The sequence below is a fragment of the Hippopotamus amphibius genome, chromosome 5 (genome assembly GCF_030028045.1).
Source record: "Hippopotamus amphibius kiboko isolate mHipAmp2 chromosome 5, mHipAmp2.hap2, whole genome shotgun sequence".
Lineage (NCBI taxonomy): Eukaryota > Metazoa > Chordata > Mammalia > Artiodactyla > Hippopotamidae > Hippopotamus > Hippopotamus amphibius.
This window is the reverse complement of record NC_080190.1, coordinates 20505375-20524819: the sequence shown is the minus strand read 5'-3', so window position 1 is coordinate 20524819 and position 19445 is coordinate 20505375. Positions and strand designations below refer to the sequence as shown.

The 19445-nt window shown below is 35.4% G+C and overlaps 1 protein-coding gene across 7 annotated transcripts in view; it reads left to right on the top strand.

The window, feature by feature from the left end:
* Positions 1–19445, top strand: part of SHOC2 (SHOC2 leucine rich repeat scaffold protein) — a 100946-nt gene that overhangs the window by 25024 nt on the left and 56477 nt on the right. For 3 of the 7 annotated variants that reach the window (XM_057736644.1, XM_057736641.1, XM_057736645.1), the window contains one exon: positions 9816–9865. The exons of the other annotated variants lie outside the window; for them this stretch is intronic. The gene's annotated coding sequence lies outside the window, so the exon portion shown is untranslated. The remainder of the gene's footprint in view (positions 1–9815; positions 9866–19445) is intronic. 7 annotated transcript variants of the gene reach the window in all.

Here is a 19445-nt window from a genome sequence, read left to right as displayed (position 1 = left end):
TTTTTAAGTCTTTTGGCATAATACATGTTCTGGAATAATCTGGTATTTTCAATGGCATCTTGTTTTTCAAGGGAAATGCAGTTTATTTTCCTCACTTAATGGCTCTATTAAAAGAAATATGTTTGAAAAATCTTGATAGCTGGTGGGCAAGCTTTCTTCTGTTCTGATTGGAACATATATTCATTTGACCAAGTTCTATTTTACCTACCCTTTGTCTGTTAGCAAGAGCAGGGTGACAGCTCAGAGAAGGTAGGTATTTTTTCCACCCTGTTCCTTCTATGTGACTGAATACATTACTTGTTAGGCCCAAATGCTAAAGCACATTGTAATACCTGTACAGAAAATTATAATGCCTGATAGATTATTGGAGATTTCAGTTTTAAGTCTTTGTTACTCCAATGATTGATCGAGGGTTTTTTAAATATCAAATTTTTAAGTAATTCTGTAAAGTTCTATCAGTGTTCTAATTTGTCTAACTGACCTTTATTTACTACTAAATATTTGTGCTTTGAGCAGTTGAAACTATGAGATATAGATATTCCTCAGAAAAGGTTTTTTGATGCAAATTGGGAAATATTGCATATTCTTCATCAAGAGTACATTATTATATTAAGAGTACTAATAATTTCTGCTGTAAGATAGCAGAAACGCATCTTATCCTAAACTTATTTGACCGTGGAACTAGATGTAGAAATACATTTTGGAAAATGCTGAGACTGTATTACAGAACATATAATTAATATGCTGTAAGGAATATTCCAAAACATTTGCAGCTATGATTACCTATAGTCATGTGGACCTAATAAGCTTTTTAATATATATAGATGATAATTACTGTCCCAGAATATAAATAAATACACTCAGAGCACACTTAATTTTGGTAGTATCTTTTCTATAATCCTAAGGGTTTGGTTTTTGACCTGGACATTTTGTTAGAATGAATCTTTCAATCTGAAGGTAATTTTAGTATCCTACTATGTGTTGAACACCCCTATTTGGTCTTTGGAACCACTTTCTGTGACGACTTAGCAGTAGGAGTTTGAGAGCTTTAAGGTACCTATGAGATCATGTAACTCCCCAAACTCATTTCCTAGATAAACTGAGGCCTAAAAGTGTAAGGGATGTAGCAATCACATCATAATTAATCAAGGGATTTGGAACCCAAACCCACAGCTCCAGATCTTATGCTTTTTTTTTTTTTTTTTAAACTGCGTTTGTTTTTCAGTAGTGCTTTTAACCAGATTCCTTTAGGGACAGAAATTAGCTAGGAGATGCCTACATTTAACATGAGAATACATGGTAGAGACTGAGTTAGATTATAAGGTGGGTCAAATTTAATATAGCTAGAACTCCTCAAGTCTCTGGACATCCAGTTCCCCCCTCACTTATCTGAATAAATCTCTTTATCCTAGACAAGAGAAAAATAGTTAAGAAATAAACATATACGCTTTTTAAAAAAATTCTATTGGAGTATAGTTGCTTTACAATTTTATTAGTTTCTGCTGTATAGCTAAGTGAACCAGTTGTACATATGTATATATACATCCACTCTTTTTTAGATTTTATTCCCATATAGATCATTACAGAGTATTGAGTTCCCTGTGCTATATAGTAGGTTCTTATTAGTTATCTATTTTATTCATAGTAGTGTATATATGTCAGCTCACAATCTCCCAATTTATCCCTTCCTCCCTTCTCCCTTGGTAACCATAAATTTTTTTCTACATCTGTGATTCTATTTCTGTTTTGTAAATAGATTCATTTGTACCATTTTTTTTTTAGATTCCACATATGACATATCATATGATATTTGTCTTTCTCTGACTTCACTCAGTGTGACAGTCCCTAGGTCCATCCACATCGCTGCAAATGGCATTATCTTGTTCTTTTTTATTGCTGAGTAATATTCCATTGTATATATGCACCATATCTTCTTTATCCATTTGTCTGTCAATGGGCATTTAGGTTGCTTCCATGTCCTGGCTATTGTAAATAGTGCTGCAGTGAACATTGGGGTGCATGTATCTTTTTGAATTATGGTTTTCTCCAGATATATGCCCAGGAGTGGGATGGCTGGATTATATGACAATACTATTATAAAGAATAGTCAGTGCTAGTTTTTAATAATTAGTGCATGAACCAAGGTTGCTTGAGTCAAGATCTTTTCTAAACTGAGTGGTCAGTTATTGAAACATTTATTTATGTATTCTGTTAATGGGAAAGTTGACCTAAATGGTAGTAGAGTTAAACTCTAAAGTACTGAATTCAAATTAATTCATAAGATATATTCTTTTTCTCTTCTCAGAAAGATACTACTCAGTAGAAAATAATTGAACTCGTTGAATTTGAGGTTATATGAATTATGCATATAGACATATAATAATATATTATTGGAAGAAATTTATCTTTTAAATGCCAGATTGCTAGTGTGATCTATGTGGGGGCAGGGAATAATTTTTTAAAGATAGATATTTAGATTTTCTGTATTGCCTTTTTTTATTCAGCATTTCTTCAGACTATACAAAACAAATCTTACCTTTTCAAATCTTATTCTGTCAAAAATTTTCCTGGGTTCATGTTTCTCATCCTGATTGTTTACATGATTATGTATAACCACTTAATATATTCTGAAATGGTATAGTGGTTAAGACATGGATTTTGGAGTCAGAACTATGTTAGTCAGAACTATCTTAGTCAATTGTGGTCTGTGTGATCTTTGACAAGTTGTTTGATTGCTCTTGAGCCTTGTTTTCCTTATTTATAAGTGGGCATTAATCTGAATTGTTGCAAGGACTTAGTGAGGTAAGAGCTAAAAGCATTTAGCACTGCTGCTACCTCTAGTGATGTCATTGTCAGATTCCCACCATGCTATTGGGCAAATAATGTAACTTCCATAAACCTTGGTTAACACTCCTGGGGTGCCTGCTTCACAGAGGGTTACTTTGGAAATCAAATGTAATCATGCGATAGTAGTTTATAAACTTCTCAACCTATCTGAGCTGAGGTAACAAGTCTTATACCATTAGGACTGGGCAGGTAAAAGCAGAGAGAATGGAGATTTGCTTTTTGGGAAAGGGTTTAGCTGAAGGCTTGATGACAGATCTGTCTTCCTTCAGTACTGCTAGACTGAGGCACTTGCAGACACGTAACTTCCTTTCCAGATAAGTCAGCTCACAATGCATATCTGTTTCATCATTGTCCTCCATGTGGTGCTTTTAAGATCCTAGATGAAGAGTACAAACTCTTTTAGCTCAGTATCTGTGGATCTTTATGGTTTGGTCTCAACTTCCATTTCTTTACCTCATTCCCTAGCATTTCCTCTTCTTACCTCTCTCCCATCACCTCCAACTCCAGTGTCTTTTCCAGAGAGATGGGTAAGCACTTAAATGAACAGTTTGAGAGTATATTCTTTTATTTTTTCCTGTGTTCCTACACAGATGTGTAACTCTCACATACACTTATGTATATTTTTTCAAACAAACAAAAAATGAAGAAGCCACGTTTTCAGATGATCTTTACTGGATTGTATGCCCATCAGCAGTCTATGAGGGTGTAAGTTTCTCTGTGTCCTCACCAGCATGGTTCTTTTTTATTTTTTAATCAATTTGATAGAGATAACATTATTTCTCATTGTGTTTGTTAAATAAATATTATTCTAATAACTAGTGAAGATGTCTTTCTAGATCTTTCAAACAGCCAGGAGAGGAACTCAGGGTTCATTTGAGCATTTGCTTCAAAATAAAAACATAACTTTGGACTCTGTGAAATCCACTTGGTAAACATTGGGTTAGCTTACTACCTTACATTGTCTTTACCCTGAACTGTAGCTTAGAAACCACCATCCTAAATTTGATGTTTCTCAATCCTTTATGTGTGTCACAAACCATATGTATTAATTTGTATGTTTTTAGACTTTGTACAAATGGAACCATTCTTTATCATTCTGCAACTTATATGTTTTTTGTCTTTTTTTTTTTTTGAACTTTTTATTTTATATTGGAGTATAGTTGATTAACAATGTTGTGTTAGTTTTGGGTGTATAGCAAAGCGATTGTTATACATGTATCTATTCTTTTTCTAATTCTTTTCCCTTTTAGGTTGTTACATAATATTGAGCAGAGTTCCCTGTACTATATAGTAGGTCCTTATTGGTTATCCATTTGAAATATAACTGTACATGACTGTACATGTCAGTCCCAAACTCCCCTAACTATAACTTCCACCCACCCTTTTCCCCAGTAACCATAAGTTTTTTCTCTGTCTGTAAATCTGTTTCTGTTTTGTAAAGAAGTTCATTTGTATCATTTTTTTTAAGATTCTGTATATAAGCAATATATGATATTTCACTTTCTCTCTCTGACTTACTTCACTCAGTATGACAATCTCTAGGTCCATCCATGTTGCTGCAAATGACATTATTATATATTTCTTTTTTTTTTTTTTATGGCTGAGTAGTATTCTTTTGTGTGTATGTACCACACCTTCTTTATCCATTCTTCTGTCAATGGACATTTTGGTTGCTTCCATGTCTTGGGTATTCTAAACAATGCTGCAGTGAACATTGGGGTTGATGCCTTTTGGACCATGTTTTTCTCTGGATATATGCCCAGGAGTGAGATTGCTGGATCATATGGTGGCTCTATTTTTAGTTTTTAAAGGAACCTCCATACTGTCTTCCATAGTGGCTTTACCAATTTACATCCCCACCAAAGTGTATGAGGGTTTCCTTCTCTCCACACCCTCTCCAGCATTTATTGTTTGTGGGTTTTTTGATGATAGCCATTCTGACTGGTGTGAGGTGATATCTCAATATAGTTTTGATTTGCATTTCTCTAATAATTAGAGATGTTGAACATCTTTTCATGTACCTCTTGTCCAACTATATATCTTCTTTGGAGCAATGTCTATTTAGGTCTTCTGTCCATTTTTTGATTGGATTGTTTGTTTTGATATTAAGCCACATGAGCTGTTTGTAAATTTTGGAGACTAATCGCCTGTCTGTCACATCATTTGCAAATATTTACTCCCATTCTGTGGGTTGTCTTTTCATTTTATTTATGGTTTGCTTTGCTGTGCAAAAGCTTTTGAGTTTAATTAGGTCCCATTTGTTTATTTTTGTTTTTATTTCCATTACTCTGGGGAACGCTGCAATTTATGTCAAAGAGTGTTCCGCCTATGTTTTCCTCTAAGAGTTTTATAGTGTCCAGTCTCACATTTAGGTCTTTAGTCTATTTTGAGCTTATTTTTGTATATCATATTAAAGAATTTTCTGATTTCATTTTTTTTAATACATAGGTGTCCAGTTTTCCCAGTACCATTTATTGAAGAGACTGTCTTTACACTATTATATAGTTTTGCCTTCTTCACCACAGATTAATTGACCGTAGATGCGTGGGTTTATTTCTAGGCTTTCTATCCTGTTCCATTGATCTATATTTCTGTTTTTTGTGCCAGCACCATACCATTTTGATGATTATAGCTTTGTAATATAGTCTGAAGTAAGAGCGCCTGATTCCTCCAGCTCCATATTTTTCTTTCTCAAGATTGCTTTGGCTATTTGGGGTCTTTTGTGTCTCCATACAAATTTTAAGATTTAGTTCTGTGAAAAATATCATTGGTAATTTGATAGGGATTGCATTGAATCTGTAGATTGCCTTGGGTAGTATAGTCATTTTGACAATATTGATTCTTCCAATGCAAGAACATGGTATATCTTTCCATCTGTTTGTGTCACCTTCAGTTTCTTTAATCAGCATCTTACAGTTTTCAGAGTACAGGTCTTTGTTCTCCTTGGGTAGTTTATTCCTAGGTATTTTATTATTTTTGATGTGATGATAAATGGGATTGTTTCTTGAATTTCTGTTTCTGATCTTTCATTGCTAGTATATAAAATGCAACAGATTTCTGTGTATTTTGTAACCTACAAATTTACCAGATTCATTGATGAGCTCCAGTAGCTTTCTGGTAGCATCTTTAGGATTTTGTATGTATTGCAGACAGTGACAGTTTAACTTCTTCTTTCCAATTTGGATTCCTTTTATTTATTTTTTAATTTTATTTTAATTTTTCTTTTCTGATTGCCATAGCTAGGATTCCAAAACTATGTTGAATAGAAGTGGTGACAGTGGACATCCTTGTCTTGTTCCTGATCTTAGAGGAAATGCTTTCAAGCTTTTACCATTGAGTATGATGTTAGCTGCAAGTTTGTTTTAAATGGCCTTTATTATGTTGAGGTATGTTCTCTCTATGCCCACTTTGTGGAATTTTTATCATAAATGGGTATTGAATTTTGTCAAAAGCGTTTTTCTGCATCTGTTGAGATGATCATATGGTTTTTATCCTTCAATTTGTTGATGTGGTGTATTACACTGATTGATTTGCAGATGTTTAAAAAGTCCTTGCATCCCTGGGATAAATCCCACTTGATCATGGTGTATGACCCTTTTAATGTATTGTTGGATTCAGATTGCTAATATTTTGTTGAGGATTTTTGCTTGTTCACTAGTGATATTGGCCTGCATTTTTTTTTTGTAATATCTTTGTCTGGTTTTGGTATCAGGGTGATTTTGTCTCAGAATGAGTTTGGGAGTTTTCCTGCCTCTGCAGTTTTTTGGAACAGTTTCAGTAGGATAGGTGTTAGCTCTTCTCTGAATGTTTGATAGAATTCACCTGTGAAGCCATCAGGTCCTGGACTTTTGTTTGTTGGGAGTCTTTAAATCACAGTTTCAATTTCAGTGCTTGTGATTGGCCTGTTCATATTTTCTGTTTCTTCCTGGTTCAGTCTTGGGAGATTGTACCTTTCTAAGAATTTGTCCAATTCTTCCAGGTTGTCCATTTTATTGGCATACAGTTGCTTGTGGTGTCAAGTTGTTAACATTTCCTTTTTCATTTTTCATTTTATTGCTTTGAGTCCTCTCCCTTTTTTTTTCTTGATGAGTCTAGCTAAAGGTTTATCAACTTTGTTTATCTTTTCAAAGAACCAGTTTTTATTTTCATTGATTTTTACAGTTGTTTTCTTCATCTCTATTTCATTTGTTTCTGCTCAGATCTTTATGATTTCTTTCCTTCTACTAAGTATAGGTTTTGTTTTTTCTTCTTTAGTTGATTTAATTATAAGATTAGGTTTTTTTTGTTTGTTTTTGTTTTTCTGGACCTACACCACCATTGTGTTTCTTAGTAAAGTAGTCATATGTTAGATGAGATAATCAGTGCATTATTGTACAGTAGGCTTTGTGTCAGATGATTTGTCTGACTATAGGCTAATGGAAGTGTTCTGGGAATGTTTAAGGTAGGGTGGGCTAAGCTATGATGTTCGGTAGGTTAGGTGTATTAAATATATTTCAACTTAGGTATTTTCAGCTTACAGTGGGTGAGGTTAGATTTTTTTATTTGAGATTTTTCTTGTTTCCTGGGGTAAGATTGTATTGCTGTAAACTTCCCTCTTAGAACTGCTTTTTCTGCATCCCATAGATTTTGGATAATAGTGCTTTCGTTTTCATTTGTCTCTAAATATTTTTGATTTCCTCTTTGATTTCTTCAGTGATCCATCAATTGTTTAGTTGCATATTGTTTAGCTACCACGTGTTGGTGCTTTTCCCTTTTTTTTTTTTTTTTTTAGTTTATTTCTAATCTCGTAGCATTGTGGTTGGAAAAGATGCTTGACATGATTTCAGTTTTCTTAAATTTACCAAGGCTTGCTTTGTGGCCCAGCATGTGGTCAGTGTTGGAGAATGTTCCATGTGCACATGAGAAGAATGTGTATTCTGCTGCTTTTGGAGGGAATGCTCTATAAATATCAGTCAAGTTCATCTGATCTAATGTATCATTTAAGGCCTGTGTTTCCTTATTGATTTTCTGTTTGGATGATCTGTCCATTGACAAAAGTGAAGTGTTAAAGACCCCCCCCCCCATTATTGTGTTACTGTTGATTTTTCCCTTTATGGCTGTTTAGTATTTGCTTTATATATTGAAGTGCTCCTGTGTTGGGTGCATGTATAGTAACAATTGTTATGTCTTCTTTTTGGATTGATCCCTTGATCATTATGTAGTGTGCTTCTTTGTCTCTCATAACAGTCATTGTTTTGAAGTCTTGTCTGAAATGGGTATTGCTACTCCAGCTTTCTTTTGATTTTCGCTTGCATATAATACCTTTTCCATCCCCTCACTAGTCTGCATGTGTCTCTAGATCTGAAGTGGGTCTCTTGTAGGCAGCATATACATAGATCTTGGTTTTGTATCCACTCAGCCAATCTTTATGTTGGAACATTTAATCCATTTACATTTAAGGTAATTATTGATATGTATGTTCCTAGTGCCATTTTCTTAATTGTTTTCAGTTTGTTTTTGTAGGTCTTTTTTCTTCCCTTCCTCTTTTGTTTTCTTCTCTTGTGGTTTGATGACTATCTTTAATGTTGTATTTCGATTGCTTTTTCTTTTTTTGTGTGTGTATCTATTGTAGTTTTGGGTTTGCTGTTCCCATGAGATTTTGATATAGCAGTCTATATATGTACCAGTTTGTTTTATGTTGTTGGTCTCTTTCTTGAGTAGAGAAGTTCCTTTAGCATTTGTTGCAAAGCTGGTTTGGTGGTGCTGAATTTTCTTAGCTTTTGCTTGTCTATAAAGCTTTTGATTTCTGTCAAATCTGAATGAGAGCCTTTCTGGGTAGAGTACTCTTGGTTGTAGGTTCTTCCCTTTCATCACTTTAAATATATTGTGCCACTCCCTTCAGGTCTGCAGAGTTTCTGCTGAGAAATCAGCTGATAACCTTATGGGAATTCCCTTGTATGTTATTTGTCATTTTTCCCTTGTTGCTTTTAATATTTTTTGTCTTTAATTTTTGTCAGTTAGATTACCATGTATCTTGGCAAGTTTCTCTTTGGGTTTATGCTACCTGGTACTGTCTGCACTTCCTGCACTTGGGTGACTGTTTCCTTTTCCATGTTAGGGATTTTTTCAGCTGTATCTCTTTCAATATTTTTTCAGGTCCCCTCTCTCTCTCTTCTCCTTCTGGAATCCCTATAATGTGAATGTTGGTGTGTTTAATGTTACCCAAGAGGTCTCTTAGATTGTCTTCTTTTCATTCTTTTTTCTTTATTCTGTTCTGTGGCAGTGATTTCCACCATTGTGTCTTCCAGGTCATTTATCCATGCTTTTGCCTCAGTTATTTTGCTATTGATTCCTTCTAGTGTATTTTTTATTTCAGTTATTGTATTGTTCATCTCTGTTTCTTCTTTAGTTCTTTTAGGTCTTTGTTAAACATTTTTTGCATCTTCTCGATCCTTGCCTCCATTCTTTTTCCAAGATCCTGGATCATCTTCACTATCATTATTCCAAATTACTTTTCTGGAAGGTTGTCTATCTCCACTTCATTTAGCTGTTTTTCTGGGGTTTTATCTTGTTCCTTCATCTGGGACATATTCCTCTACCGTTTCATTTTGTCTAACTTTCTATGATTGTGGTTTCTGTTCTGCAGGCTGCAGGATTGTAGTTCTTCTTGCTTCTGCTGTCTGCCTTCTAGTGGATGATGCTATCTAAGAGGCTTGTGCAAGCTTCCTGATGGGGGAGACTGGTGGTGGTTGGAGCTGGGTCTTGTCCCTCTGGTGGGCAGGGCTGTCCTCAGTAAAAGTTTAATCTGCTTCTCTGCTGACAGGTGAGGCTGTGTTCCCTCCCTGTTGGTTGTTTGGCCTGTGGTGACCTAGCATTGGTGCCTACAGGCTGTTTGGTGGGGCTCACGGTGGCCTCGGGGGCAGAGGGGGATTGCTCATCCCAATGAATACTTCCCAGAACTGCTGCTGACAGTGTCTTTGTCTCCACAGTGAGCCTCAGCCACCCCTTGCCGCTTCAGGAGACCCTCCAGTACTAGCAGGTGGGTCTGTCCCAGTCTCTTACATGGGTTACTGCTTTTTTCCCCCTGCATCCTGGTTCACATGATACTTTGTATGTGCCCTCCATGAATGGTGTTTCTGTTTCCCCCAGTCCTGTGGATGTCCTGTGATCAAATCCCACTGGCCTTCAAAGCCAGATTCTCTGGGGACTATTCCTCCCCTTGCTGGACCCCCAGGCTGGTAAGCCTGATGTAGGGCTCAGAACTTTCACTCCAGTGGGAGAACTTCTCTGGTGTAATTATTTTCCAATTTGTGGGTCACCCACCCACAGGTATGGGATTTGATTTTATCATGATTGCATCTTTCATACTATCTCATTGTGGCTTCCTTTTTGTCTTTGAATGTAGGGTATCTTTTTTGATAGGTTCCAGCTTTGTTGTTGGTTTTTTTGATGGTTGTTCAGCAGTTAGTTGTGATTCTGGTGTTCTCATGAAAGGGGTGAGTACACATACTTCTACTCCACCATCTTGAGTTGATCCTGGAAGGAATTTTCTCTGTTTTTTGTCTTTTTGTTTTTGTTGTTTACCATTGTTTATGTTGCTTCCTTTGTGTGAAGTGACCTATTTTTCCATTGGGTGGTATGACCTTGCCACAGTGGCTCCTTGTGGAAGTGTAAATGTTTTCATACTGCAAATACCTAGGAGTAGAATTGATGGACAAAATGGGTGGACATGATATTTTCTAATTCACCAAATTTTTGCCAAATTACTCTCCAGAGTAGTTTTAACTTTTACCAGCAGAGGGTGAGTTCTCGCAGCTCCACTTTCTCCCATGTTGGTTTTAGCAGACTTTTTCACTTGCTAACCTGATAGTAGTTATAGCTCTTCATATTTCTCTAATTACTAGTGCTATTGAGTATTTGATGGCCTTTTAAATTTCTTCTTCTGTGAATTGCCTGCCCACGTTTTAGTGTAGTATTTGTCTTTTCTTAATAATCTACTAAGTTTTTTATATTTTCTAGGTTCAAATCCTCTTTTAGAAATGAGATACAGAGATCTATTCCTAAACTGTAGTATGTTCTTTTGTTTTGTCTCTTTTATTTCTAATTAACCTTTTAAAAGTTAAATGATCACAAACTTAGAATTTTGGACTTCAGTAAAATAACTCATTTTTCCCCAAATTAATTGAGAGTAAGTTGTTGTTCGTCTGTTGCTCCATTATCCCTGAGTACTTTAGTGCAGCAGTTCTCTAACTTTTAGGCCTTAGAACAACTTTACAGTCTTAAAAGATTATTTGGAACTTCTGAACTTATTTGTATAAGGATTATATTTATTTGTATTTACTATATTAGAATTTAAAACTAAGAAATTTAAAACATTAATTCTTTAAAAAATTTACTATGCGTAATATAAATAAAATGTTTTTTATGAAAAATAACTACTTTTCAAAACAAGTGGACTTTTTCACATTTTTTGCAAATTTCATTAATGTCTTCCTTAACAGATAATGGCTGAATTCTCATAACTGCTTCAGTCTGTTGTAATATGTTATTTTGGCTGAAGAATATGAAGAAAAGCAAGCCTCAAAGATGTGTAGTTGGAATATTTTAATAGCTTTCTAGGTAAATGAAGATATTCAATGATAACTGCTTTAAAATGGCAGTGATAAGTAATTTCTTGAAGGTTAATTGTAATGTGGAATTTAAAGCTATATTAATGGACTTTTTTGTCCTAACTTTTTATTTAGAAATAATGATAGACTCATAGGAAGTTGCAAAAATAACATTTCACTCACTCTCCCCTAATGTTAACATCTTACAAAATTGGAGTAAAATGTCAAAACTAGGAGATTGACATTGATACAATACTATTAAGTGGACTATAGACCATATTCAGTTTTTTGCCTTTTTTAAGGTGTTTCTGGGTGTGTCTGTGATTCTAGTTTTTTGTTTTTTGTTTCTGCCATGTTGGGTCTTTGTTGCTGTGTGTGGGCTTTCTCTAGTTGCGGCAAGCAGGGACTACTCTTCATTGCAGTGTGTGCACTTCTCATTGCAGTGGCTTCTCCTGTTGCAGAGCACGGGCTCTAAGTGCGCGGGCTTCAGTAGTTGCTGCATGTGGGCTCAGTAGTTGTGATGCACGAGCTTAGTTGCTCTGCAGCATGTGGGATCTTCCCAGACCAGGGATTGAACTCATGTCCCCACATTGGCAGGTGGATCCTTACCTGCTGTGCTACCAGGGGAGTCCCATTCTGTATGTTTTTATCCCATGTATCACAGTTAAGATATGGAATGGTTTCATTACCTCAGAACTCCCCCTTCTCTACCTTGTCCTTATACGCTGACCATTCCTGCTCCATTCTCCATCTGTACAGTTTCATCATTTCAAAAACTGTTGCATAAATGGAATTACAATGTATGTAAACTTTTGAGGTTGATTTTTTTCATCAAGCTTAATACCCTAGAGATCCAGCTAGGTTGTTGCATGTATGAATAGTTCATTCCTTTTTGTTGCTGAGTAGTGTTACCTTGTGTGAATGTACCAGAGTTTAACCATTCATCACTGAAGGACACTTGAGTTGATTCGTTTTTTTGAGGGGAGAGGGGCTTTATAGATAAATGGTATGAACATTTGTGTACAGGTTTTTGTTTCTGTTTTTTTAAAATTATTTATCTATTTGGCTGCACAGGGTCTTAGTTGCGGCACACACTATCTTCATTGCTGCATGCAGAATCTTTAATTGCGGCTTGTGGGATCTTTAGTTGTGGCATGCAGGTTCTTAGTTGTGGCATGTGAGATCTAATTCACTGACCAGGGATTGAACTTGGGCCCCCTGCTTTGGGAGCATGGAGTCTTAACCACTGCACCACCAGGGAAGTCCTGATGTGCAGGTTTTTTGTGTGAGCATAAGTTTTCATTTTTCTGGGGTAAATGCCAAAGAGTGAAATGCTGGATTATATGGTAGGTTTATGGTTAGTTTTGTAAGTAATCACTAAACTACTTTTTCAGAATTTCTATATTCACCTCTGTTTTACCTTCCTGCCAGCAGTATATAAGGTGTCTGGCTTCTCTGCATCCTTGTCTGCATTTCGTTTTATCACTCTTTTTTATTTAAGGTGCTCTGATTGATGTGTAGTAATATTTCATTGTGATTTTAATTTTCATTTCCCTAATAGCTAATGATGTTGAACATCTTACTTGTGCTATTTGCTGTACGTATCTTTTCTTTGGTGAAATGTTTACATGTATCTTTTGCCCATTTTCCAATTGGGTTTTTTTTTAATGTTGAGTTTTGAGTTCTTTATGTGTTTAAATGTAAGGCCTTTGTTGAATATGTGGTTTTCAAATATTTTCTCCCGTAGTTTGTCTTTCCATCCTCTTAAACAGGGTCTTTTGCTGTGCAAAATCTTAAATTTCTAACAAAGTTCATTTTATTAATCTGTTTCTCTTATGGGTTGTACTTTTGGTGTCTTGCCTGTGAGATCTTCACCTGGCTCTAGGTCTCAAAGATTTCTTTACTTGTTCACGTTTTATAGGTTTACATTTTACATCTAAAAAAAATCATAATTTTGAGTCAGCTTTTATTTAATTAATTTTAAATTAATTGAATTAATTTTTGTACAGTGTGAGATTTAGATTGAGGTTCTTTTTTTCTTTTTCTCCTCCCTCCCTCCCCTCCCTCCCTCCTTTCCTCCTCCTCCTCCTCTCCTGTCCTGTCCCTCCTCATCTCTCCTCTCTTCTTTTCTTTTTGGCCTATGGATGTTCAGCTTTTCCAGTGCCATCCAATGGACTTTTCATTCTATTAAAATATAGTTCATTCATTAGTCTTGTACTTTGAGTGGCTCTTTTACCCATTTGTGATTTTTGAATCATCATAAATTAGTCAACTGTAAAATACTGGTTTATTGAGTTATGTAGATTTCCAAAATATTGGCACATTTTATAGTACAATATTAAAAAATCCACATTTGTTACTAACACCACTGATCTCATCAGAAAAGTCTTTAAATATTGAGTAGCTTTTCAAGTTCATGGTAGAGGATACATGTTTTCTAAAGCTCTAATTTTTGTTTTAGCTCTAATTTTGTCATTGGCAACAAATATTTTCAGTTGTTTTCTGTGAAGTGACAGGCTCGCTTGCTTCATTTTCAAGAAAATGTCTGCCAAATACCTAGGTCTGTAGAGCTCCATAGTCTCCTTATCCTGCTCAGGTGTGATAGTCCACCTCAGGGCACTTCTAGTAACACCTTCCTTGGCTTACATGGGCTCTGATTTTCTTTGCTAGGGAATTGGACACCCTCTTGTGTGGCCACTCTTCTTATCTGCTTGGTATTCTAATTCCGCTTGTGGTTTCCTCACAGATTATTTAGGAATGTGGTTTTTAATTTCTACATATTTGTGAGTTTTTCCAATTTCTTTTGGTTGTTGATTTTTAATTTTATTATGTTGTGGTTGGAGAATGTATTTCCCTTTTTACTTATTGAAACTTAAATTTTTGTGTTCTAAAATATAGTTTGTCCTAGAGAATGTTTTCTGTTCACTTGAGAAGAATGTGAATATTCTGGTGTTGTTTGGTGTAGTATTGACAAATATCTCTTATGCCTAGTTGGCTTATGGTGTTGTTTAAGTCTTCTATTTCCTTGTTGATCTTCTGTCTAGTTCTATCCAGTATTGAAAGTAGGGTATTGAGGTTGCTATTGTTGAATCGTCTGTTTTTCCCTTCACTTTTGTCATTGTTTACTTAACGTATTTTGATGCTCTGTTAGGTGCATATGTGTTTGTAATTGTTATGTTTGCTTGATGGATTTACTGTTCTAATGTTATAAAATGTCCTTTATTTCTAGTAATAATTTTTGTCTTAATGTCTGTTTTGTCTAGTTACTATTGGTGTAGAATACCTTTTTTCATCATTTTACTTCTAATCTATTCATGTTTCTTAATCTAAATGGTATCTCTTGTAGACAGCATATAGTTGGATCATTCTTTTAAAAATCCATTTTACCAACTTCTGCCTTTTAATTTGAGGATTTAATTTTATCTGTTTACATTTAGTTATTGATAGGGTAGAATTTGCACCTGGCACTGTGTTGTTTTCTGTTTGTCACATCTTTTTTGTTCCTCTGTTCCTCCATCACTGTCTTCTGTATTAGATATTTTCTAGAGTACTTCTAAAATTCTTTTGTTGTTTCTTAGTGGCTGTCCTACAGTTAACATATTAAGTCATAAGAATCTAGTTCAGATTAAACCAAGTTAATTTCAATAGTCTACTTAAACTTTGTGCCTATATAGCTAGCTCCACTTCCCCCATCCATTGTTTGCTGTTATTGTCATACACATTTACATCTTTCTACATTGTGTGCCCATCAACACAGATTTATAATTATTGCTTTGTATAGTTCTCTTAAATTGGACAGGAGAAAAAAGCTATGGGTAAGAAGTACATTTGTACTGTTTTTTATTTATGTATTTATGCATTTATTTTTTATTTTTTGGCTGCATCGGGTCTTAGCTGTGGCACATGGGATCCTTGTTGCGATATGTGAGATCCTCCATTGCAGCATGTGGGCTTCTCTCTAGTTGTGGCATGTGGGTTTTCTCTTCTCTAGTTGTGGTGTGCAGGCTCCAGAGCATGTGGGCTCTGTAGTTTGTGGCACGCAGGCTCTCTAGTTGAGGTGCTTGGGCTCAGGAGTTGTGGAGCATGGGCTTAGTTGCCCTGTGGCATGTGGGATCTTAGTTCCCAAACCAGGAATCAAACCTGTGTCTCGTTCATTGCAGGATGGATTCTTTACCACTGGACCACCAGGGAAGTTCCTATATTGTCTTTTATATTTACTTTTATCAGTGCTCTTTTTAAATTTGTATTTGAGTTATTGTCTAGTGCCCTTCCATTTTAGCCTGAAGGACTCACTTTAGCATTTCTGGTAGGACAGGTCTGCAACAAATTGTTTTAGTTTTTGCTTATCTGGGAATGTTTTAATTTTACCTTTATTGAAGGGTAGTTTTGCTGGAGACAGAATTCTTGTCTGTTTTGTTTTGTTTTTCCTTTCAGAACTTTGAATATGTCCTCCCACTGCCTTTGGCCTCCATATTTTCTAAAAAGAAATGACTTATGGAAGCAACTGTTAATCTTCTTATATCTTATACATGATGAGTCACTTCTCTTGCTGCTTTCAAGATTTTTTTTTTTTGTCTTTGTCATTTAGCAATTGATAATGATGTGCCCTTGTGTGAATCTCTAAGTTTATTTTACTTGGAGTTTGTTCAGCTTCTTGGCAGTGTAGATTAATGTTTTTCTTCAAAATTTGGAAGGAAGTTTTTGGCTATTATTTTTTCTAGTATTTCTGCCACTTTCTGTCATTATCTCCTTCTAGGACTCTATTTATGTGTATTATTATTTAAAATGTTCACTTGATGGTATGCACAAATATCTGATACTCTATTTATTTTTTTCATTCTTTTTTCTTTCTATTCCTCAGGCCAGATAATATCAACTGACCTATTTTGAGTTCACTGTTTGTTCTGCTTGCTCATATCTGTTGTTGAACCTTCCTAGAGAATTTTTCATTTCACTTATTGTCTTTTGAACTCTAGAATTTTTTTTAATAACTTTTTTCTCTTTATTCATATTCTCTGTTTGGTGAGACATTTTTCTTTTGCCTTCCTTTAGTACTATAGACATGTTTTCCTTTAGCTCATATTTAACATAGCTGGCCTAAAGTCATTGTTTGGTAAGTCCAATATCTCAATTTCCTTAGGGATAATTCCTGTTGTTTGCTTCTCTTCCTGTGTTTGGACCATTCTTTCTTATTTATTTACCTGTCTTGTAATTTTTTTAATTGAAAAATTGCATTTGGACATTTAAAATACTGAATGGACATTTAAATAACATGAGCATCGTGGATAGCATAAAAATGTCCAAATAATGGACATTTTTTCCCCACATCTTTATTGGAGTATAATTAATGATTCTTCATGCTGAGCCATCTCCCTGTGAGGATACCCATCCCCACCTCACTAGACCTCTAACACCTCTTGTGGGGTTACCAATACATGTTGATATCCACCTTATCCTGCTGATACCCTATACTGAGCTGCCCCTTTGTGGGATTGTCTTTCTCATCTCACCCAGGCTCTGAAATCCAAGATGCAATGGATCTTCTGTACTTATACCCTCTTTAATCTGCTTGGGCTCTTACTTTCTGCTATGGGGCATTTTGGTTTCTCACCGCCCACTATCACTTGGGCGGATGTCCAACTTGCCCTGCAACATTCAGTTGTTTTAGTATTGAGTTGTTCAGGATCCAAAATAGATGTGCTTAATTTTTTAACACTCAACGTTATTACAGTTTTACTAAAGAAATAAGAAAAACGCAGATCCTAAAAGGAACGAAGAGAATATATAAAAGACAAGTATACTGCTGTTGTGAAAGTTAACAAGAATTTGAGGTGTAAAGATTTACCTAGGAACTGAAAATAAAAGCAGTAATTTTAAAAAAACATCATGTTATATAGTGACATTCATAAGAGCTCTTGGGAGATACAGCCCAATCAGAAGAATATATAGGAAAGACTTTCTGGAAAAAGTTGATTCTTAGCAGTCTTGAAATATGTTTATGGGTTCATCTGGGAAGGTGGTGCCTGGAATACCTGTGAGGAATATATAGGGGAAGACATACAAGCAGAGGAGGAAACAGCAAGAGTATAGGTATGGACACAGGAAACAGTACTTTATGTTCAGGAAATTGAGAATACTGATGAGGATAGTGTATACAGGGTATGGCCAGGGAGACTAGGGAGTAAAGGTGGAGAGGAGGAAAAGATCATCCAGGCAAAGGGAGCAGTCTGAGCAAAGATATAATTATATGAAAGCACTTTAAGCCCACTGTGTCAATAGTATGGTAAGACTGGAATTGAGAGTATATTAAGGGTGCAAAAGGTAAACATGGAAAAGATAGATTGGAGCCTGATTGTGAAGAAACCTAATGTGTATTTAATGTGTAGGTATATGTATGTGTACTTACTTGTGTGTGTTTTCAGTAGGGGAGTGATTTCAAATCAGTGATTTAACCTGAAGGTGTGTAGTCTAGCATCAGTGGTTGGAATGGGGAAGGGGTTGCTATTTAGAGTCTAGAGTTAGGGGGATGAATTTGGAATCTTACATAATAGCCTAGTGAAAGTTAAGAATATGGTAAGAGTTGTGGGGATTGAGCACCATAAGAACTAACAGGGAGTTTGAGAGGCTTGGAAATTGATCATCTGAGGAAGCCAGAGGAAAAAGAAATAGAAAAAGCTAAAACTTGGTGTAGAGGTTGGATTATTGCTTAGGATTTAAAATTAAGATTATAAAGAGCTAATTGGTTTAAGAAATGCTGGGATGGTCAAAGGAGAAATTATCAGCAAGCTCAGATCCAAAGGTGAGACTTGTGACCCAAGATGTTAAGATGTTAAGAATTGATTGATTGGCAGCTCTGGAGTGTAAGAGTCTTACATTGTCAGGACACATAGGAAGATGACTGAGCCTGAAGACAGAGAACACAAAGGAGAATGCAGTATAGAACTTTAGTGGGTAGAGGGGAGAGGTGTTTGGAACTTTAGTGATTTGAGAATGGCATGAGAAAATGCTGTTTATTTAAACTTTGGGCCTCATGTATAATATGGACAGTAGAGATTTAATATAATCAGTGGAAGGATAAAAACTGAGAGAATAAACCAATATGAAGCCAGTGACTTATGATTAGGGGCTAGTTAGCACCAAAAGACTAAGAGTGTTCCATTTATGAAAAAACTTAGTTCCCCTTACATAAAGGAAACAGCAAGCTATGGATTTCAGTATGTTGCTCCCTTTGTGTGTCAAGCAGGTTTGAACTAAGGTTACTCACTATTTTGTTAGGTTTTCCAGAGATTTCTACTTGTCATTATAGGATGAAAAAAATTAAGGAACAGATGAATTGGAATGTCTTGGTTTTTTAAAAAAAAATTAAGCATATCAGTGCACTGTAATTCAGCATTGTTCTTCTTTCCCTTTTGCATTAGTCTGCTTTGCTTACTTATTATTACAAGATGTCGCTAGTTCAATTTTATCTTTTATGCATGGCATCATTAATTCAGGTGCCCAGTGAGAACTAGATAAATGTTTATTTAGATGATGATAGTGTCCTTTTTATGTAAAAAACACTCGTTTTCTCTTTCCTCACAGTTCCCTTGGGGTTTTCTTGGTAGTATTTCCTTTCAGGTTCAAAGTTTGGACAGAAATTTTGGGATTGTAATTAGAATGCTTCCTTAATTCTAGGAAATAGTAATAAATGGATTAGAAATGTGAGACAAAAAAGGTATTCTTTTCAAGTCAGTACTTGCAGGGTATAAAAGATATTTTAGGGTAATTGTTTTCAATTATATGAAAAAAATTTATTAAAATTCCCTGCCTTTCTGTTTCCTCTGTTTCTGTTTTTCAGTGTTCCCCAAACAAGTTGGGAACTGGCTGTGACAGAAGCAATCTTAAACAAAAGTATCTTAAATTTGAATAGTACATATATCGTAATATCACTCAGTGAAATCCTTGGTATCTTATTATTGTAGTGGTAACTCTTGATAGATGTGGAAAATGACACAATCCTATATTGTGCTT